The sequence below is a fragment of the Phaseolus vulgaris genome, chromosome 7, assembly GCF_051622355.1.
Source record: "Phaseolus vulgaris cultivar YP4 chromosome 7, ASM5162235v1, whole genome shotgun sequence".
In the NCBI taxonomy this organism is placed as follows: Eukaryota; Viridiplantae; Streptophyta; class Magnoliopsida; order Fabales; family Fabaceae; genus Phaseolus; species Phaseolus vulgaris.
The window spans coordinates 34,061,100-34,084,627 of record NC_143504.1 but is presented as its reverse complement, the minus strand read 5'-3'; the positions used below and the strand labels follow the sequence as shown (position 1 = coordinate 34,084,627).

Genomic DNA, 23,528 nt, shown 5'->3' with positions numbered 1-23,528 from the left:
AACCAGGTGAAGAAGGAAAGGAGGTACCTTTTGATGATCAGGAAGACGATGAAGGATGCTGGTGATTCAGATTGTTGAAGAACGCTGAAAGTTTTTTGCAGGAGAAGGTGAGAGCGTTTGAGAATACGAAGAAAAGTGATTGAACAGTGGAGTGAAATGGGGTTTAAGAGTTTTTTCGAAATGGGTTTGGGAAGCGCAAACGGTAACTGAAGGTAACCGTTGATGAAGCCACGTGTCGAACGATGGGTGAGGGGTTTGGTGGAGCGTCAGAGAAGCAGAAAGTACAACCGCTTGGAATTCTGCGTCAGTGCCACGTAGACCGGTGTTGACGTGACTCTTTCAGTCTTTTCGCTGGACAAGTCTTCGCTTAAGACTGGGGCCTTGTGTACCGCCCTGGTAGTCAGAAGTGATGACGTGGCACCAAGCCACAAAGTAGGCGTGTGGACAAGGCGCCAGAGTTGCAGAAGGGAAGGAAGTCAGGGGGTTCGTGTAATCGCCAATTATTAAGTTGGCGTGCTCCGATCTCCAGCATGCCAGGCGATCGCCTAGTTGAAGATAAAGTCGCCAGATGATGAACTCAGGCGACCAAGTGAATGGGGATCGCCAGAACAAGCACATCGCCGAAGATGAAGGCGGCGCAGATTATGAAGGCGGTCGGCGAGACCACAGGGAAGGTGTACGAGAGCACCCTAACTCGCCCGTTCCAGTAGAGATCGCACTCCCAAGTTAGCTATGCACTGGGCAGTACCATGCATAAGTAACTTAGCCAAAAAGAGAGTCAGAAGCAGCGCCCAAGTCAAGGAGGCTCCAGATGGTGGCACGTGTACGACTGAATGCGAGCCACGTGTCCAGGTCTGTAACTGCCAGGAGAGAGAAAGTGACCAGGTATATAAGAGTTCTCAACGAACTTTCTGAGGTACGCGCGTTCAGATTACACTCTTTACGCTTGCGAGTTATAGAGCTTACTGTGAGAGAGAATTTGCACGGTTCCTGTTCTTAGTTTTCTCTTAGTATTTGGTGATTCGGTCACTGACTTGGGCGTTGGAGTGCGATCGGCCGCAGCGGCGCCGCTCTGTTCCTTTGCAGGTTCTTGAGGTGGATCTCGAAGAAGAACGGAGGTTTGAAGCGGTGCACACGTCGATCCTTTGACGAGGCAGTTTCCAGCGTTCTGGTCAACAGGCAGGATCAATTATGAATTTCTTTTCATGACTTTAATGTGCATAGTGAAACGGTTGGATCTTGTTACATAAAAAACCTATATATGTTTATTATAAGAGAATGAAAAGACTAAATTAAGGATAAATATAGTTTATATTATCTATTATAGTGTTAGTTATTATTGTTTTCCTATTTTCTATTATAACTTATGAATAAATGGTATTTTCCTTTATATTGAGCCTTGGTTTCAGCAAAAGAAGGTTAGGAATTTGGATTTTGTGTAAATAACGAATTCTAGCACTAGTGCAGAAAGGCAAAACAAGTGCGGCTATTTTACATTTATAAGGGCGGCTATATAGTCGCACTTGATCAGCACGCATTCTTAAATCGAAGATGCGATTTATAAATGCGACTATGTTAAATAGCCGCATTCTTATTTAATTTTAAAAAAAATTAAAACCATAAACCCTAAGGCAGCAATAGCGGTGGCAGCAGCAACAACAGAGCAAATATGGCATAGCAAAAACCCAAACAATAGGTAATGAAGTGGTGACCTTCTCAATACAAGAAAACAAATTTATAAGAGAAACGAAAAAATATATATAAACCAATGGTGAAGAAGAAAGAGAACTCAAAACGAACTTACAATGGCACAAAGAAGACAATGAAGGCTCGTAGAAAACGAGAGGAAGCATGATATGATTCCAATAGCACAATATGAATGATTCTTGGCATTCTTAGGAATCATCTTGAGTTGGATAAGAGATAGGCACTTTATGATAGAATTGGATCAAGGTTCTATGATCAAGAACTCACCAAGACTAGTACCAAAACCCAAACTCATATGGAAGTTCCATGTATTGTCAAATTGAACCGAACAAAAAGCATAAGAACAGAAAAAGAATCAAAGATGAATCGGAAGAAAGTAAAAGACCGAAGCAAATAGCAATAGAAGCTAGAAAACCGAACTGAAAAAGCAAAGGAAGCAAGCTAAGACATGAACATAAAAAGAGAAGGAAGGAAGGAGAAGAGAGAGCTCATGAAGATGGAGGAATGGTTGGATGGTCACGCCACTTAGAGGATGGAGACTCCAAGATGAGTGTGCAAAGCCGCCACTTGAGGTAACCAAAGAACTCTCAAGATAAGACTAAGTGAGGAAGGCACAAAGCTCTCCAATTCTCTCTCAAATTGAGTAGAGTTTCTCTAATTCAAAATTCAAATCTGAAAAATACAAAGGCAGCACCTTAATTTATAGCCTAGAGGTGCTGAATGCAAAGCTAATTAAATCCAAAATTCCCCCCAAATACATGAAAGTGGCGCCAAGCATGAGGAAGGTGTGACTTCCTCTCCCACTTTGGCACCTCCCTATTACTTCTACACCTCTCTACTAAACGCACACCCCCCTAAGACTCCTAAACTAAAGACCTAAAGATGTTTTCACAAAAGAGGTTTCTTATGTTTCCCTCTAAGCACCTTTAAACAAAGAAATTACAAAAAGAGAAAATAAACGTCCATTAGCTCCTAAAGCCTTGAACATGCTCCTTGTAAGCCTTTGAGGTGGGCTTTGAACTCCATGAGCGTCCTCCATTTGTGCCTCAACCTCTTCTTGCTCTTGATGATTGGCCTCCATGTCCACTTGAGCTTTATCTCCATCATACTCCCCGAGTTGGAGAGAATGCGACCACGAATTCTGGAGACCTACAGAAAAAGGAGTTAGATCACTGATATTAAAAGTATGACTACCTAAGAATGTATCAGGCATATCTAACTCATAAGCATTGTCATTAATCCTCTTTAGGACTTGGAAAGGTCCATCCCCACGAGGCATTAGTTTGGACTTTCTTTGAGTAGGAAAATGAACCTTCCTCAAATGAAGCCAAACCCAATCACCTTCCTCAAACAACAATGCTTTTCTCCTTTTATTGGCAAGTTCAGCATACTTGCCAACCTTCTTCTCAATTCTCTTCTTGATGTCTTTATGCAAAGTTTTCACAAAAGAAGTCTTTTCATCCCCATCTTTGCACAAGACATCTCCAACAATGGGAATAGGAAGAAGATCAAGAGGTGTTAAGGGTTTAAACCCATAGACAACCTCAAAAGGAGAATGTGAGGTGGTAGAATTTACTACACGGTTATATGCAAACTCAACATGGGGTAGTAAATTCTCTCACACTCTAGGATTCCCCGAAATAAAACATCTCAATAGTTGTCCCAAAGTTCGATTCACCACTTCGGTTTGACCATCAGTTTGTGGGTGGCAAGTGGTAGAAAATAAAAGTTTAGTTTCAAGCTTGCCCCACAAGGTCTTCCAAAAGTGACTTAAGAACTTGGGATCTCTATCAGACACTATAGATCTAGGGATCCCATGCAAGCGAACCATTTCTTGAAAGAAGAGGTTTGCAATATGACATGCATCATCCACTTTGTGGCAAGGAATAAAGTGAGCCATCTTTGAAAAACGATCCACTACCACAAAAATGGAGTCCTTTCCCTTTGATGTCTTGGGTAATCCTAAGATGAAATCCATAGATATGTCAACCCAAGGCATTGAAGGGATAGGAAGAGGAGTATATAAACCATGGGGATGCATCTTAGATTTAGTTTTGCGACAAGCTATGCATTTATCACACAAACTATGAACATGTTTATGCATATGAGGCCAAAAGAAATGTTCATGCAACACATCCAAAGTTTTAGCAACCCCAAAGTGACCCATTAAACCCCCCTCATGGGCTTCTCTAACAAGAGATAATCTAATAGAACTTTGAGGGACACAAAGACATTTTCCTTTAAAAAGAAAGCCATCTTGTATAAAAAAATATTTGTGTCCTCCCTTAAGACACTCTTGATAGATGAGAGAAAAATCAAGTTCATCATGATAAAGTTCCTTAATGTGATCAAAGCCAAGATATTGAGAACTTAAAAGATTTAGCAAAGTATATCTTCTAGAAAGTGCATCCGCCACAATGTTTACTTTGCCTTTCTTATGTTTGATCACATAAGGAAATTGCTCAATGAATTCCACCCACTTAGCATGCCTCTTGTTAAGCTTGTTTTGACTTTTCAAATACTTAAGAGATTCATGATCACTATGTATCACAAACTCTTTGGGAAAAAGATAGTGTTGCCAAGTAAACAAAGCCCTAACAAGTGCATATAATTCTTTATCATAAGTGGAATAATTGAGATGACTTCCCTTCAATTTCTCACTAAAATAAGCTATGGGGTGGCCCTCTTGAAGGAGGACAGCCCCATTGCCTATACTTGAAGCATCACACTCAATCTCAAATGTTTTAGTGAAATTAGGAAGGGCTAAGATGGGAGCATTAGTCAATTTTTCTTTTAAAGTCTCAAAAGCTTTTTGTTGAGCTTCTCCCCATTGAAAAACCACATCCTTTTTCACTATATCATTGAGAGGTGCAGCAATGGTACCAAAGTTTGGTACAAATCTCCTATAGAAAGAAGCAAGTACATGGAAACTTCGGACTTCATTCAAAGTTTTCGGTGTAGGCCAATTTTGAATGGCCATCACCTTTGTTTTGTCCACATGGACCCCTTTGCTACTGACAACAAACCCTAGAAATTCTATATGATCAAGAGCAAACATACATTTAGCAAGATTAACATACAAATGTTCCTTCCTAAGGGTTTCTAAAACTTGCCTAACATGCAACCTATGGTCATTCAAAGATAAGCTATAAATGAGAATATCATCAAAGTAAACAACAACAAACTTACCAATGAAAGGTCTAAGAACATGATGCATGAGGCGCATGAAGGTACTTGGTGCATTAGTTAAACCAAAGGGCATAACTAACCACTCATACAAACCAAAGTTGGTCTTAAAAGACGTCTTCCATTCATCATCCGGTTTGATACGAATTTGATTGTAGCCGCTTTTAAGATCAATCTTTGAAAAGATTTTTGAACCATGCAATTCATCCAACAAATCATCAAGCCTAGGTATGGGATGCCTATACTTAATTGTAATGTTATTGATGGCCCTACAATCCGAACACATTCGCCATGTGCCATCTTTTTTAGGCACTAAGATGATAGGCATAGCACAAGGACTCATGCTATCTTGAACCCACCCTTTCTCAATCAAAGCCTCAACTTGTTGGAGAATTTCCTTGGTTTCACTTGGATTGGTCCTATAGGCTGGACGATTTGGTAAGGAAGAGCCCGGTATCAAATCAATTTGGTGTTCAATCCCTCTCAAAGGTGAAAGTCCTTTTGGAGGATCTTGAAACACATCTTGAAACTCTTCTACCAAATTTTCCAAACAATGAGGACTATCAACAAGTGGTTCTAGCTTAAGAGTTCTAGGGATGGCTAAGAAAAGAGGATGGTGAACCACTATTTCCCTTTGAAGCTCATGCCTAGACACAAGAAGTGTAGGCTTAGAACTCTTATCTTTTTTATCTTTTTCACTCTCCCTCTTTTTTTTCATGATGATTTGGTCCTCATGGACTTCTCTAGGAGAGAGAGATTTTAAAGTAACCTTGTGACCATGGAAATCAAAAGAAAGTTTGTTGGAAAAGCCATCATGAAATTTTTTTCTATCAAATTGCCAAGGCCTTCCCAAAAGAACATGTGTAGCTTCCATGGGCACAACATCACATAATACCTCATCTTTGTATTTTCCAATGGAGAAATGGATGAGGACTTGTTTATTCACAACAATTTCTCCTACTTCACTAAGCCATTGCAATTTGTAGGGCTTTGTATGAGAGATAGTAGGCAATCCAAGTTTATCTACTACTCTTGTACTAGCCACATTAGCACAACTACCCCCATCCACTATCAAAGAACAAATGTTGTTTTGAATAAGACATCTTGTATGGAAAATATTTTCCCTTTGACTTTCATCAAAAGGTTGTGAAACTTGTCCAAGAAGTCTTCTCACAACTAACAAATCTCCTTCAAGTGGACTCTCACTCTCATTCTCACTAGACGCCCTAGAAGGTGAAGAATGCCTAGGTGAATCCGAATCATGCTCACTCATGCCATTATGCACAAACATATTCCTTTTAGAAGGACAATTAGCCGCAATGTGACCATAACCCATACACTTAAAGCATTTCTTACTAGACGATTTAATTGGGGATTTAGGCCTAGAAGTAGATGGCTTAGGTTCCTTGGGTTTGAAAGAAGAATCTTTAGAAGGAAATTTTGAAAAATACTTTTTGTTCCTCCAAGAATTGTTGTAGTAACCATCATTGGGAAAAATTTTAAAAGAATTTTTCTTAGCAAGTTGGGCTTCCACCTTCATTGCAAGATGAACTAAAGAACCCAATGGTGAATACTCTTGTAACTCAACAACATCTTGAATATCCTTCCTTAGACCACTCATAAACCTAACAATCATAGCTTCCTCTCTCTCTTCTAATTCAACTTTAAGCAAAAGCGTTTCTAACTCTTTGTAATATTCATCCACATTTAGCGTGCCTTGTTGAAACCGTTGGAGTCTCAACATGAGGTCTTTCCTAAAATGTGGGGGCACAAACCTAGCGCGCATTTGATCCTTTAAAGAGTTCCAAGAGTCCACGGGAGGACACTTGTGATAGATAATGTCCTTTACAATACCATGCCACCATTTCATGGCATAATCACTAAACTCTAAGGTGGCTAGCTTAAGTTTATGCTCATCTTGGATCTCATGGATCTCAAATATTTGTTCACACTTAGCCTCCCAATCTAAATACAAATTAGGATCACTAGAGCCATTAAAACAAGGAAGCTTGACTGAAGGTAGCCTAGCCTTTGCATCTTGGTAGTGTCCAACTCCACGGTGATGTCTCTCCCCTTGATTGTGATGTCTATGTCCATGGAATTGAGGTGGAGTTTGCCTTCTCCTATGGTCCTCCTCACGGCCAAAGTCATTTGAAGAACCTCTTGAAGAAGGTCTATGTGAATGATGCCCACCATTGATAGAGTGAGATGGCCTAGCTTGTTGCACCTCCAATGAAAAAGTAGGCACACCAAAGAATATTTAAAGAAAAGCACTAGAGTAGATGAAGAAAACAAAAACAGAGCTACTGGAAATTTATTTTTATGCAAACTGTGCTTGATGTTCACTGATTTAACTGGAACGAAATAAAGCGAACTGGATTATGAAATTTTAACCACAGAAAGTTCAAGATCTTAGCTCAAAAATGGCACTGGAATTACGCAAAAACAGTAAGCCAATTAATGGAGATAAATTTTTCAAAATCGCTGCCAGATTACTGTATTTCTTTCGGCAGAATTGTACACTTTTTGTATTTTATTTATCATTTTTTGTGTACTTTGAATTTTTTAGTACTTTTTTTCTACTCTTTTCTAACACTTTGAAGAACACAAATCCATAATTTCAGAATTTTCCAGTGAGTAAATCAATTGCAATAAGGAAAAATAATAAGCACGTTTTCAGAAAACAGAATTAAGTACTAGCAAAGACATAATGGAAAATGATGTATAGGAACTTGTATAGGTCTAAAATACAAGTATGAACTCAATTCTAAAACAGAAAATGCACAAAGGATCAAATATCAAACTCAGAAAAATTATATGACACCAAAGCAAGAAACAAAAAATTCAATAAAAGTACTACAAGAAGTGATGAAAATTATGGAAAAACATGACAATGACAAAACATGTATGGATTCAAAAAGGAAAATACTCAAACATATGATAGGCACAATTAAGAAAACAGCAAGAAAACTCAAAATAAGCCTAAAAACAGAAATTTAAACAACAAGAATTATAGAGCTCTTGAATTAAAGTGCAACACAACTCAAAAATTAAACAAGAACACACCTAAACTCTAGATACCACATGATATGATTCCAATAGCACAATATGAATGATTCTTGACATTCTTAGGAATCAACTTGAGTTGGATATGAGGTAGGCACTTTTTCATAGAATTGGATCAAGGTTCTATGTTTAAGAACTCACCAAGACTAGTACCAAAACCCAAACCTCATATGGAAGTTCCATGTATTGTCAAATTGAACCAAAAACAACAACTAGAAAAGAAGAAGAAGCAAAGATGAACGACAAAAGTGAAATGAACCGAAGCAATAGACAAAAGAAATGAAGTACCGAACTAAAAAAGCAAAGAATCAAGCTAAGACATGAACATAAAAAGAGAAGGAAGGAAGGAGAAGAGAGAGCTCATGAAGATGGAGGAATGGTTGGATGATCATGCCACTTAGAGGATGGAGACTCCAAGATGAGTGTGCTATGCCGCCACTTGAGGTAACCAAGAACACTCAAGATAAAACTAAGTGAGGAAGGCACAAAGCTCTCCAATTCTCTCTCAAATTGAGTAGAGTTTCATTAATACAAATTTCCAATCTGAAAAATACAAGGGCAGCACCTTAATTTATAGCCTAGAGGTGCTGAAATGCAAAGCTAATTAAATCCAAAATTCCCCCCAAATACATGAAAGTGGTGCCAAGCATGAGGAAGGTGTGACTTCCTCTCTCACTTTGGCACCTCCCTATTACCTCTACACCTCTCTACTAAACGCACACCCCCCTAAGACTCCTAAACTAAAGACCTAAAGATGCTTTGACAAAAGAGGTTTCTTATGTTTTCCTCTAAGCACCTTCAAACAAACAAATTACAAAAAGAGAAAATAAACGTCCATTAGCTCCTAAAGCTTTGAACATGCTTCTTGTAAGCCTTTGAGGTGGGCTTTGAACTCCATGAGCGTCCTCCATTTGAGCCTCAACCTCTTCTTGCTCTTGATGATTGGCCTCCATGTCCACTTGAGCTTGATCTCCATCAAAGCACGAGAGCAGAAACAAAAGAGAAAATGAAACGTCAGAGAACCCTTCGCCAATGCAAGAAAACAAACAAATAAGTGAAACGAAAAAATTTATAAACCATTGGTGAAGAAGAAAGAGAGAAAATTGAAATAAACTTACAATGGTACGACAACACAATGAAACTCGCAGAAGAAGAGAGGAACACCAAAGCAAAAACAAAGAGAAAAAAGAAAGAAAGTATGAAAGCGTAAGTGGCGCGCTTCAAAATTAGGGTAAAAAATGATTTAAGAATGCGACTATTATAAATAGTCGCATTCGTAAATCATGCGCTTTGATTTAAGAATGCGGCTATTTAAATAGTCGCATTAATAAATCATGCATTTTGATTTAAGAATGCAGCTATTACAAATAGTCACATTCGTAAATGAAATTAATTTAAAAAATGCCACCGCGTTTTGAATGACAGCGGCTAACCCTAAAACCGCATTAAATAAATAGTCATTGTTTATTCATTTTGTGCTAGTGTAGTGAACAAAAATGAGAATGCTCCTTTTATAGGTAAACTTAAATTGGAAATTCCACTGTAGAAAAAAGGAGAATGCAACACATTGGTTCTTCTATTGGAGACAAAAATCCAAGAATTCATTTTGGAAAGAATTTTTCAAAGCATTGACCACAAAAGGTGGATAATGTGTTGTAGACACATTAACAAAATCAACTGTGCAATTATTTTTATAAATTATTAAATGTGTCATGAAAATGATCAAAATATGCCTAAAATATACTTAAATTCAGTATTCTTTATACTTGGACTAATGGACCAAATGTTATACTCAGTTACAAACTAATCACCATAAATTTGAACCACAAAACAACGCGATAAAAAATAACACACTACAAACAAATAATAAACCGTCACAGTTACAACCAACAAAAATTCACCTAAATAGAGCTTTCAGTTCCACACCACAAGCCTTTCCCAAAGAACCACACCAATTAATCTGAATAAAAATTGCATCAAAATATAAAAAAAATGGCCATTGTACTCTACATTTGCTATGCATAAATTGACGAAACTCACCTTTAGGGTTTCAGCTCCATCCCCCAAAGCCTCTGCCTCCTCACGACAACAACCTTCGCATGCCTCCACCTTTAAGATTATGGATTCAAACTCACCCCTTCGCAAATGCTTCACTCGCAAATTAGGATTTGTCACTTCACCCTTCAAACATAAAGGGTTTGAGAATTTACTTACCAGGTAGGACTTCCAAGCTCACACCGATAGTGTTGGGAATTTAGGAACCACGATTGGGGATTTTGAGAGAAGATTTGGAGAGAACGAGTGTAGGCGAGAGATAGAGATTATAGACATAAAATTCGCTTATACATTTTTTAGTGATTTTCTTTTTCATTTATGTAACCCTTCGTTAAGCTGACACAACAGGCTTAGTCAGGATTGCATCCCTCACATCACACTAATCTAAATAAAAAAACCTTGTGCAGTACATACATTAATTTAATATATTTTATTTATATTATAAATTTTTAAATTTAAAAAATATATATTTTCTTCATTTGTGTTTCTAGAAAAACGCTAATTATTTGTTTCTGCTTTTATTTATTTTAAAAAATTTAGTGTAGGGATAACATTTATTTAGTCGAAGTTAAGTTTTTATTTATTTTTAGTGTGGGCTTAGCCTACACTAATTTTATCTGTTTTTTTGGCCACATTTATTTATAGTAGCTAATCAATGTTATTTTTGTAGTGGAGTGAGATATTGAATACGTCAATTGACATTTGTTTTGATGATAAGATTCTCTTGAATTTGATTAACGTTTATTTGATTATGATAGGTTTCTCTCATCCGATTGATGTTTTTCTTGAATTTTCAAGGAAATTTACGGAAGCTAGTGGAAGAGATGGATCAATGATGACTCCATTGGAGCTATGGATTCCTTGTAATTGCATGAAGAGTGAGAAGAGTGATTGGTTTAGCCATATCACTTGGAGAGTGAAGAAGAAGACCAAGGTGTCTATCCTAGAGAGGTTTAGACAAATGAGTGCTTAAGCTTGAAAAATTGGCAAAATAACACTCATATATTTTATAAAACATGAACCAAGTTGCTCCTTAATTGGTGTAGGAGGTCGGCCAAAGGTTACAAAAAGGGAGGGAAATCAAATGCTAGAAAGGTTTGAAAATAGGTGCCTAATTAGAGTCACAAGGCAAGCATGATCAAGTGTTCTCTATGTGACCTAATTAGGACTAATGACCGGCCTATGATTTTATTGGGCTGCAATTAAGCCCAATTATACCATAGGTGGATTTTAGATGCCTAATCCTAACTCTAATTAAATTAAAAAAAAAAATTACAAGTAAATTTCCTACTATACTTTTAAGCAAGAAAATTAAAATCCTACTATAAGAAATTAAACTAGGTCATGGAATTTTTTAAAATAGGAGAGTGTCTCTGTCATCAGTAGCTGAGTCCCAATCTTCTTGTACCCTCCTTGCCAAAGCTCTAGTGGTTGGTCTTGACCTGAGATTTCTGCCATCAGATTAAGTTTGACATCTGTGTGAGAATTTAAAGATTGAAAATTTTAAGATAACTAGTGAAGAATTCATTGTTGAATGAACTTGAGAGTAAACATGTTTTTTTTACCGTTTTATTATCGTCTATCTTAATTTTCTCCTCTCAACGTCCCCTTTGACCTTTATTGTTATTTTTAACCTTTTGCTTGCAAATAAGTTTTGAACACTGATTTGTTGAATCAAGTGTGTTCAGGCTTTGAAGAATACAAACCCTTTGAAGTTTGATGGAAGGCTGGTTGTGCTTGCTGTTGCATAGGTGTTTTAGAATAGGATCTAGGGTAGATTTTCTGTGTAAATCCACTCTTGATTGAATCCAAAGCTTAAGCGTTCTTAAACCTTTTAATTGAAAGTGTTTTTCAAACTAAGTGAAAAACAACCTGTTGTTTTGTCGAAACAACCGATTGTTTTATACTTAGGTGTTTTTAGAAAGGTTGAAAACTGTTTTTGATGGTTGACTTGTTGTCAAACCAAAACAACTGATTGATTCGAGTATTCAACTGATTGTTTGTTTTGGGACCATAATAGAAAACTGTTTTGTGCTTTGACTGAGCATTAAATGATTTTATAACTGATTACGCTCCAGTTTTAAATGCTTTGACCAGTCTTTGAAAGCAATAAATAGTTTGTTATGTTTGTAACAAACAAGAACAGAGATTTAATAAAAGAAAAACATATTTGAGTTTTTCACTGATTTTTGCTTTTCAAGAGTTGAAGTTTGCTTTGTGATTGCTTGGATCAAGAGAGTGTGGAATAGGATTTTCATCTTGTGTTGATTTTAGATCTTTCTGTAACAAGTGTAATCCTTTTGTACTTTGAAGAAACTTTGTGTGTGAAGCTGAGAAGTGTTGTGTGTTCTTGAGGTTGTCAAGATCAACATTCTTAGTGGTGTTTATGTTGAGCCAAAGGAAGTGTGTGTCTTGAGGGTATCAAGGTCACTTCTTTGGTGGTGTTGTAAGTAATCTAGGGTTGATTGCTTAGTGGATTCCCGAGTGGTTTCTGGGAAGACTGGATGTAGCTTTTGGTTTAAGAGTGGACCAGTATAAACCTGTGTGTTCAATCTCTCTATCCCTTGAACTCTTTAATTTCAGTTTATATTGTGAACTGGTATAAACAACCGATTGTTTCTGCGAAACAACTGATTATTTTTCTGGTGCTGTGCTAAATTGCTTTGTGTTTTTGGCAAACTGAATTCTGAATCAAGTCTTCTAGAAGTAATTTCATTCTAGACTTAAAAGTTTGCGAAAACCCTCTTTAAACCATTCACCCCCCTCTAGTTTAAAGCCATACATTCTTACAATTGGTATCAGAGCTTGGTTCTTGAAATTTATTCAAGTGTGATCCTAAAACTGTTTTTATATGGCTGATAGACTACCTTTTGGAGAAGGTGCTTCAATCAACAGACCACCTCTGTTTTGTGGTTTGAACTACCAATTTTGGAAAGTCATAATGAAAATCTTTGTGGAATCACTTGATAAAGGTATTTGGGATGCAATTGAAAATGGCCCCTTTGTTCCAAAATTTGAAAAAGATGGATCTTCCATTGAAAAACCTTGGCCTCAATGGACTGATTCTGAAAGTAAGAAGGCCAAATTTGATTGCATTGCTAAAAGCATAATAACTTCTACCTTGAATTCAGATGAATTTTTCAAGGTCTCTCAATGCAAATCAGCAAAGGAAATATGGGACACCTTGGAGGTAACTCATGAAATGTTCAGAATGCTCAAGGGTGAGACCATTGCTGAAGTTCAGAAGAGGTTCACTCACATCATCAATCACCTCATGAGACTTGAGAAAACCTTTGAAAAAGAAGAGCTAAACATCAAGATCCTCAAATGTCTTGATAGGTCATGGCAACCTAAGGTAACTGCTATATCTAAATCAAAAGATCTAACATCATTAAGTATGGCTTCTTTGTTTGGCAAGCTTAGGGAACATGAGTTAGAGATGAATAGACTCAATGTTCAAGAAAGTGAAGACAAGCATGTAAGGAGTATTGCCTTAAAAGATGTCAAGCACAAAAGCAAGCAAGAATCCAATGATGAAAGTGATGAAGAGAACCTTAGTTTGCTATCTAGAAAGTTTAACAAAATCTTGAAAAGGAACCGCAACAAAGACTCCAACAAAGAAAGGTATGGAAACAAAAAATCCAATGATTTTAATTCCAATAACTATACTTGTTTTGGTTGTGGTGAGCAAGGGCATATAAAGGCAGATTGCCCAAATAAAGAAAGCAAGGAGAAGAAGTCAAGCTACAAAGAAAAGAAGGGAAAGTCAAAAAGGGCTTACATAGCTTGGTGTACCGCCCTGGTAGTCGGGAGTAATGACGTGGCGTCGAGCTATGATATAGGCGTGTTGGATGGGACACCTGGTTGGCAGAAGGGAAGGAGGTCGGGGGGGTTTGCGTAGTCGCCAGTTATTAAGTTGGCGTGCTCCGATCTCCACCATACCTAAACCGGCGGTCACCGAGTTGAAGATGAAGTCGCCAGATGTGAATCCAGGCGACCAAGTGATTAGAGATCGCTGAAACAAGGACATCGCCGAAGATGAAGGCAGATGGTCATTTCCCAGCTGGCCAGAGGATGAAGCTCGGGAGATAGCACACTTGAACGTATACAGTGAAACAGGTAGTACAGATCATGAAGGCGGTCGGCGAGACCACAGGGAAGGTGTGTACGAAGGCACCCGAACTCGCCATCCAGAAGAGATCACGCTCCAAGGCAACTATGCACTGAGTAGTATCATGCATAAGTAACTTAGCCAAAGAAGAGTCAGAAGTAGCGCCCAAGTCAAGGATGCTCCAGATGAAGGCACGTGTACAGCTGGATGCAAGCCACGTGTCCAGATGTGTAACTTCCAGGAGAGAGAAAGTGCCCAGGTATATAAGAGTTCCCAACGAACTTCTGAGGGACGCACGTTCAGATTGTTTCTTTACGCTTGCGAGTCTTGAGTATACTGAGAGAGAACTGGTCACGGTTCCTTAGAGTTCTTGAGTTTTACTCTTGAGTAATTGGTGGTTCAGTCACTGACTTGGGCGTCGGAGCGCGATCGGCCGCAGCGGCGCCGTTTCGTCTTTTGCAGGTTCTTGAGGTTGATCGCGGTGAAGGACGGAGGTTGACGCGGCGCATACGTCGATCCGAGTTTGACGAGGCAAAGCTCCAGCGTTTTGGTCAACAGGCAGGATCACTTGGGATGAGAATGAAGTCTCCTCATCAAGCTCATCATCAAGTCAGGAAGAAAAGGCAAACATATGCTTCATTGTAGAAGGGGATGATGAGTCATGTAGTTCAAGTGATGTAAGTTCATGTGCTTCTCTAAATGTTGAAAATTATAGTGAATTGCTTGAAGCTTTTCAAGAAACACATGATGAAGCTAATAGATTGGTTCTCTCAAACAACCGATTGAAAGAGCTTAACAGCTGGCTTGAAAAGAGAGTTAAGGCACTTGAAGAAGAGCTGGAAAATTCAAAAAGTGATTTTGAAAATCTAGAAACTCATTGCAAAACTCTTCTTGCAAGTGTGACACTCTCATTTCTGAAAATTGTAAAATCTTGAAAGGAAAGTGCATTATCTTGTGAGTACTGTGGATAAGCTTTCAAAAGGAAAATCCAACTTTGAGAATGTCTTAGCATCTCAAAACTGCGTTTTTGGAAGAACTGGATTAGGTTTTAATCCACAAAACAGGCAAGATAAGTTTTCAAAGAATTTTCCAAAACAGCCAGTAAAACAACCGATTGTTAAGTCGAAACAACCAGTTTCAAGCTTTGAAGAATCCAAAACCCTTTGAAGGATGTTGAAGGTTGTGCTTATTGTTGCTGAGCTGTCTTAGATAGGATCTGGGGTAGATTGAGTTATGTAATCCACTCTTGATTGAATCCAAAGCATAGGCATTCTCAATCTTTTAAAAGGAAAGTGTTTTTCAAATTAAGCGAAAAACAACCGATTGTTTTGTCGAAACAACCGATTGTTTTGTCGAAACAACCGATTGTTTTGTCAAAACAACCGATTATTTTATACTCAGGTGATTTTAGAAAAGGTTGAAAACTGTTTTTCAAATGGTTGAGCTGTCCAAACCAAAACAACCGATTGATTCGTGGAAACAACCGATTGTTTGTTTTGGTACCATAATAGAAAAATGGTTTGTGCTTTGATTAAGCATTAAATGATTTTCTAACTGTTTACGCTCCAGTTATTAATGCTTTGACCAATCTTTAAATGCAATGAATAGTTTGTTAAGATTTGATAACAAACAACATCTTTGAATATATTCAGAAAACCAGATTTGAGTTTTAACACTTACACAAGTTTTGAGATTTTCAAAGAGTTGAGATTGCTTAAAGATTGAGATTGATCAAAGAGTGTGAGATAGGATTTTCTCTTGTATTGATTTCAGATTTGCTTCTCTAACAAGTGTAATCCTAGTATCTGTTGAATAAGAACCTTTGTGTGTTTGCTGAGAAGTGTTGTGTGTTCTTGAGGGGATCAAGATCAGCATTCTTAATGTTGGTGTGTTGGCCAAGAGAAGTGTTTGTCTTGAAGGGATCAAGGTCAGTTTCTTGGTTGTGTTGTAAGTGATCTAGGTTTGATTACTTAGTGGTGTTCCTCTTGCTGATAAAAAAAATATAAAAAAAAAACTTAGTGGTGTTCCTCAGTGGTTTATGAGAAGACTGGATGTAGCTCTGGGTTTAGAGTGAACCAGTATAACTCTCTGTGTGCATTTTCTCTATCCCTTAACTCTTTAAATTCAGTTTTGATATTTGTAAACTAGTATAAACAACCGATTGTTTTGTTGGTGTTGTGCTTTTAGCTTTGTGTTTTGAAAAACTGATTTCTTAATCAAGATATTCTCGAAGTAATTTCATTCAAGGCTCAAAAATTTTCGAAATCCCTCTTTAAACCATTCACCTCCCCTCTAGTTTAAAGCCATACATTCTAACAATTGGCATCAAGAGGTTGGTTCTTGAAAGTTATTCAAGTTGATCCAAAAAAAAATTTTGCTATGGCTGGAAAACAATCTTTTGAGGAAGGTGCTTCAATCTACAAACCACCTTTATTATGCGGATTGAATTACAAGTATTGGGAAGTCATAATGAAAATCTTTGTGAAATCTATTGATCAAGGAATTTGGGATTCAATTGAGAATGGTCCTTACATTCCAAAAATTAAAAAGAATGGTTCTTTCATTGCAAAACCTTGGTCTCAATGGACCAATGATGAATGTAAAATGGCCAAGCTTGATTGTACTGTTCAAAACATCTAATGAGTTTTTCAGGGTATCAAAATGCAAAACTGCTAAAGAGATGTGGGACACACTCAAGGCTGCTCATGGAAACAATGAACCAAATGAGGCAAGGTCAAAAAGTCAAGCAAGAAGGAAAAGAAGGCAAAACAAGAAAAGCCTCAACCTCTGCTTCATGGCCAGAAAGGAGGATGACTCAAGTAGTTTAAGTTCATCTAACTCCTCAAACTCTGAAAATTATGGTCAATTACTTCAAGCCTCACTACAAAAAAACTTGTAAACTCTGACGGTTTTAATACGGCGGTTATTAAAAACTGCCACAATTATGCATATAATACAACATTTTTAGAAACGTCACAATTCTCCGTAGAAATAGTATCCCACATTTTTTTCTCCTCCATACTATTACTTTTTTCCAAATTTTCCCCCATTAGAGACCTCACACTTTAACTCCTTCACCCTTATCCTCTCACTCTCCTTACTGCAAATCCTTTCACGATTCACATTGAGCATTCCTTCAAACTCTTTTCCGAGCCATCTCTTAGAACCCTAAGTCTTCTCTCTCCCTCTCATTACCGCAAACCCTCCAACCCCTATCAAAAAACCCTAACCCTTCTCATTATCGTCCTTCGTCCTGTCCATCATTGTCGCCGCCGCCAGAGGCTAAGGCAGTCGGTGAGAATGTCGATGGGGCCGACGATGTCGAGGATGTCGTATTGTGAAGGGAGGGTTCTGGCGGAAGGTGCAAGGTTGGTAAAATTGTTGTTGCAGTGGCGGCTAGGTCTTCTTGAATGAAGAAGGGTTGATTATGCCGGATTAGAAGATCGGAAAATGCTTCCAAATCATCAACGACCACTCCATGCCCGTCACCTTCGTCCACTACAACCGCGATGACACCCTCATCGACGATAAGGTCTATGTTCTCTCCTTCGTCAAATTCCATGATATCATGTTCAACTTCTTGTTTCTCTCAAAATTATGAAATATTATAAATGACACAAGTTTGGAAGTCATAATAATTGCCACTGGCAACAATGTTCATGATTGATTTATGACAGGCTTGAACCGGATATGCTAGCATTTTCAGGTTGTTATTTTGGTGGGGGAGAAAAGGAGAAACGTGAGCTTGGTGAAATCATGTGTTATCCATCAATTTACACTCGATAGGGTTTAGGTGTTTCATTTCCCATAATTGAAGATAAAACAACAACTGCATATTTGTTTTTGAAAATTTAAACAGAATCGGTTTGCAGCAGAATGAAGAATTTATCTTATTTTCCGATTAATTTGATTTAAGAAGTTGGTATCAATCTGAACTTTTTGGTAATCTTACAGGGAGAAGATGCAAGGTGGAGAGTTCATCGGTAGTTACATTCTTTAAAGGTAAAATCGAGATATGGGATTTTAAAGGTATTATACTTATGAATTAGTTATTCAATTAGACGTTAAGCGAATTTACATGTGCCTTATCCAATAAGATTTTTCCTGATTGAAATAGCGAATCAATACTTTTTACATGTGGCATAATAATTATTTTTATTCTTTATTGAAATATCAATCCATGGCAACCAATAAATTTTTCTTGATTAATTGAAATAGTGATCCATGGCATAATAATCTATTGTCGTTGTGTTTATGCTTTGCCAATGGGATCTTCTGGTGAACATTGAAGTATCAACAATGATGGGAAGATGCTACGTGGCTTCTGCCGGGGCACTACACGAGATGGGAGAAGAAGGCCTCTATGATGAAATATTGTGTGGATTGCGGAGGACTCTAATTTAGGCTTCTATTTCTAAAGTGAAGAAAATTTCGGTTGATAAAATGATGAAGGCTCTGCAGCGCACAACAGCTGATAAGGTAAGAGAAAACTACTTGTCATATAGTTATTTGCTCTGTAGTTTGTACAAGAAATTTCCTGTTTTTGAAGTAAGGGTTAATTATTATTGTTCACGAATATATACAATTTTTAAAACTTAAGCTCGGTTTGAAAGGTAATTTATTGGTAGTCGTTCCTTGATAAAATCAAGGTTGAAATGCAATGGCACAAAGAGCCCATTTCCTTTGTTCTTACCACCCAATTTCAGGTTAGGGTTCTAGGCAAGTGTCTTGCCTCTTTCTGTATCTATATATTTACATCAATTGGAAACTCGACAGTGCAAGAATATACATTGGTTTTCAATCCATATTATTTGTTCAATTGTAATTGTGAAGCATTCTTTAATTATCATTTTCCTCAATAATTCAAGTTCATTTATAATGATTTCAGGAGAAGAGACTGGAAGAAGAAGATGAAGCACTGATAAAATCAGTTGTCTTCCATGTAATATCCTACATATCTAGTTCTCATCCTTCTAGTTACTTTTATTGTTAATCTTCATCTATTTTTTAATCTATATGTTTTTTTTAGCCTAATAAATTATCATAATCATTACACAGCTACTCACTTATGATCATTTTTAGTACACTGATTAGTCTTAACTAATGAACTTCAAGACCTAACCTTCGATTTCAAATTGCTCATGAACTAAGATATCCCACATTTTCAGTAATCTCTAAATAGATTACATTTTAGAATTATCTTTGATAATTAAGAGAAATAAGCATTTATCCGTGAAGCTTGGATGAGAAATTGAAAATGGTGGAGAGTACTTGATGGTAAAGTGACAAAGACAGAGGACTATATCTCAACAACCGAATCTTCCATGGACATTTTCATTCTGATAAAGGATTGTTAATTAAGTAATTAAGAAAAGTTCAGTAAAGAATGATTGAATTAAGGGTTTTGGTGAGTGTGCAGTGTTAATGGGTCCACTTCATGGATCTTCTAATGCTTCACCTTTTGCTTTTCAATTATTATTATTTCTATTTTCACTCCCCAATGGGGTTTTAGTCAAACTAAATTTAATTTTGCCTTGAAACATTATTAAACAAACTAACTAAATAAACTAACAAATTTCACAAGAAACACATGTTTTAATTTTCAATGAAAGGAAGGGATGATTATAACTTTATATATTATTTTATTTTATTATGAAAAAGTGGTAGTTAAATTTTATAATTGTATAAAAAAGATTATAAAAAAGTGGTGGTTAAATTTTATTTATTCAGAATTAAAATTACGTCAGTTAAAAACGCCATTGTTTACGTATATTACAGCATCAGAATCTTCTTCAATGAATGTAAATTGCGACAGTTATAACTGACATTACTTACGTATGTTATGGTGCCAGAATCTTTTTCAATGAATGCAAATTGCGACAGTTATAACTGACACTACTTACATATAAAAACCGTCACTATTTACACTATGTTTAAAGTGACGGGTGTTGCGGCGGGTAGCGTAAAACCGCCACATTAAACTTTGTGGCGGCCAGTTCTATGGCGGTTTGGGAAACCGCCACAAGTGTATATTGTGGCGGTTATAAATGTCAGTTTATACCAAAATAACCGCCACAATATACACTTTTTTTTGTAATGCCTTTCAAGAAACGCATGAAGAAGCCAACTGATTGGCCCTTTTAAACAATCGGTTAAAGGGAATGAATAGTTGGCTTGAAAAAAGAGTAAAATCACTGGAAGAGGAATTAGAAAATTCAAAAACAGATTTTGAAAACCTTGAGATCATTTACAAAAACTCCTCTTGCAAGTGTGATACTCTTGTTTGTGAAAATTTCGAAAATCTTGAAAAGAAGGTCCACTATCTTGTTAAAACTGTGGATAAGCTTTCTAAAGGTCAATCCAACTTTGAGAATGTCTTGGCATCTCAAAAATGTGTTTTTGGAAAAGCTGGTGTTCCGTCCGGTTGACCGGGACGTCTTCGTGCACGACCTCAACAGTCAGCTGGGGACTCCTTCCCGCCGGTTGCCCGTGGATTCCTGCAAAAAAGAGGACAAAGAGGCGCCCTAGCAGCCGTGTGCACTCCGACGCTCAAGTCAGCCAGCAAGAAACACCAAAAACTGTCCACCCACGTCTCTAAGCGCCGCGTATGGCACTCTGGGGGTGGTAAAAGAAACCGTGTATATGTGTGTGTGTTGTCCCCTTCAGGCAAAAATCTTCTCCGGTCACTTGTACGTAACCTTAAAGCACGGGCAAGCAACCAAAGAGTTTCTCGTAAATTTGCCAAAGGTTCCAACCCTTTTTCCGACATTCTCTGCGCTATTTAAACTGCCCCAGCATTTAAAGCGCCTTATAGCGCTTTTAAACTCGAACGTAACGCACTCATTAAAGCGCTTAATTACGAAACGTAGCGCATTTAAGACGTTGAAACGCTTGGGAGCCATAATAGTACCTGAATGCTGAAAAGGGAAACTGTATTGAATATCTTTAATTACCTGGCACCTGACTAGAGGGTGTTTCTATTCCGGCATTGCTGTCATACACGTGGAGGGCCTCACGACGTCATGACCCCATCTGGGGGCGTTTCTGCCCATCTGGGGACGTTTCTACGTGTGGGTCCTCCTGCTTGGGAGTGCTACTGCGCTAGGGGTGGCTTTTTGGGTGCCAACTCATGCCCCCAAGTATCTAGCCACTTACTCTGAGAGCGTATCTGCCTTCCTCTCACACCCTGCACCCGGTTATCCTGGGCGTGACCTTCCTCTTGGGTCGTATCTGTCCCGAAGGCGTCTCTGGGGCGGCAGGGGTACTTCGCGAGTCAGGCTGCCCTTCACTGGTACTATCACTATGGCCTTGAAGCCACCTTTTCCTTCTCTTTATCACTTTCCCGAGATATCGGGACCTGAGGCTTTCCCACGACGTCGCTCCCTCCATGGTCTTTCCTACCCATGGGTATCGGGGAACCACACCGTGATTGCCTTGCTTTTACACTGTTGGATCTGGCGACGCCCTCACCTGGGCGACGCCTTCACCAAGGCGACGCCCTCACCTAGGCGACGCCTTCACCTAGGCGACGCCTTGCCTTAGCGACGCCTTGTCCTGCCTTGGCGACGCTTCCTCTTGGCGTCTCTACACCTGGGCGACACCTTGAGTTGACTTTGACCTTCCAGTCGTTGACTTTGACCTTGACTTAGTCAACGCCCTGATACGGGACGGTACATAAGCCCCCCAGTCTTAAGCCGAACACTTGTCTTCAGCGCAAAGACTAAAGCCTTGCCCCCGCCATCCACGTGCCTTCCTGATGACGTGTCATTCTCTGCTGACTCAGCAAATTTTCGAATTACTGACGCGACATTTTCTGAACCACAGGGGTATTCTTAATGACCGATTGGACATTCCCTGAAATGGGGATGATTACACCTTTTGGGCTACCCTTGATCGCGCGCCACGTGGCCCATCGCGTGGCCCCCCTTTAGAGACCTTTGCGCTTCCCCTGGGCAATCGACCCTCTGACGCGTGGCCCGATCCTGCAGCCCTTAGTTAGCGCCTCTTGGGTTACGAAATGTAACGTTTAAGTTACTCCAAACCCCGCGCTCACCCTACTGTTACATTCATTCATTCTGCTGCTTCGCACTGTTCATCGCCTCCAAAACCTTTTTTCTCTGCAATTGCGATTCTCCCCTTCCTGCGCTCTCCTACTGCTTCCATTTCAACAACAAAGGTATGGTTTCGAGCACTCACAACTCTTCACTGTCGTCGCATTATAGGAAACTGCCTGGGACTGTTGTTATTCTCGTATTTCTCTGGATATTGTTTGTATGCTTCGTTGTTCCTTTCGCTTCCCTTCGTTCTCTTGTGGGTAGGGCGCTCCTAGGGTTCTTCCATTTTCCCCTTTTCTTCTCCCCAACCCATTTTCTCTGAACCCTTTCTTTCTCTTTTGATCTTCAGCATTGGCATTTATGGCGAAAACCAAGACCACTGCGCCTCCCCCGCTCCCTAAGTCTTATTACAAGGGCGAATATGACTGGCCCCCGATGAACTTCTAGACGAATGTTCCCTCCTGAACTCCGTTGAGGACGTGGAGGCCCACAGGGGGGACCCTGCTCTCTATAACTTCAATGCTTTCCACAAAAGTCATGACTCTCAAGTCTTGGTAAGCCGTGTGCGACCTGGGATGCCCGTTTGCGCGGACTCCCGGGATACTGGGGGATGCCCTTTCTTCTTCCTCTATCAAATGGTGCTAAAAAGGGTGGGCCTGCGTCTGCCCCTCACTCCCTTGGAAAAAGAGCTACTGACAGAGATAAACACTGCTCCCGCCCAACTCCATCCCAACAGCTGGGCTTTCGTGAGGGGGTTCCAAATTCTCTGCGGCTACCTAGGTGTTCCCTCCTCTGTGGACGTTTTTCTTCACTTCTTCGAGGTAAAGAAGCAAGGGAAAAGCCTCTGGATGAGCTTTTCTGGGATCGCAGGGCTCATCATCCTTACGCTCTTCCAGAATTCGTTCAAAGGCTGGAAGGGGAAATTTTTCAAGGTACGCGCGACCAAGCGCGATCCTACCATTCTAGAGGGCTTTCCCCTGTACTGGACAGACAAACCCATAACTATGAAGCCCTTGGCTCTGGATGAACTTGCCCCGCCTGACCGGGATGTATGCAAAGCCTTGGCGGGACTGGGGATAGTCTTCGATACCGCCAAGCTCATCGCGAACGAATTCAATGCCGATGGGCTTTCTACCTACTTCGGTATTTGCCCTTAGTGATTTATGATGCATTGGTTGTTGTTTGGCTATAGAGTCTTCCTTCTGATTCATCTGAATTAAACTGATGCTACCTGTTCGCTGTACAGTGTTACATGCATTTCACATCTCTTCCTGTATTGTGAATTCACATAACTGCTCTAGTACTAATCCTTGTTGTTTGGCCTGTCTTGATGTAGGATCGGTGATGGG

At 39.0% G+C, this 23,528-nt stretch overlaps 1 long non-coding RNA gene across 6 annotated transcripts; it reads right to left on the bottom strand.

The window, feature by feature from the left end:
- Nucleotides 1–8,450: 8,450 nt before the first annotated feature.
- Nucleotides 8,451–10,313, bottom strand: LOC137817168 (uncharacterized). Of its 6 annotated transcripts, none has more exons than XR_016523384.1 (3): nucleotides 10,000–10,313; nucleotides 9,861–9,919; nucleotides 8,451–8,929 (listed from the first exon to the last, which is right to left on the bottom strand). It is a non-coding gene; the product is annotated as an uncharacterized LOC137817168 (long non-coding RNA). The 6 variants fall into 6 exon arrangements; XR_016523386.1 differs by having other exon boundaries at nucleotides 8,451–8,923; XR_016523382.1 differs by having other exon boundaries at nucleotides 8,451–9,919; nucleotides 10,000–10,107; nucleotides 10,174–10,313.
- Nucleotides 10,314–23,528: the final 13,215 nt, after the last annotated feature.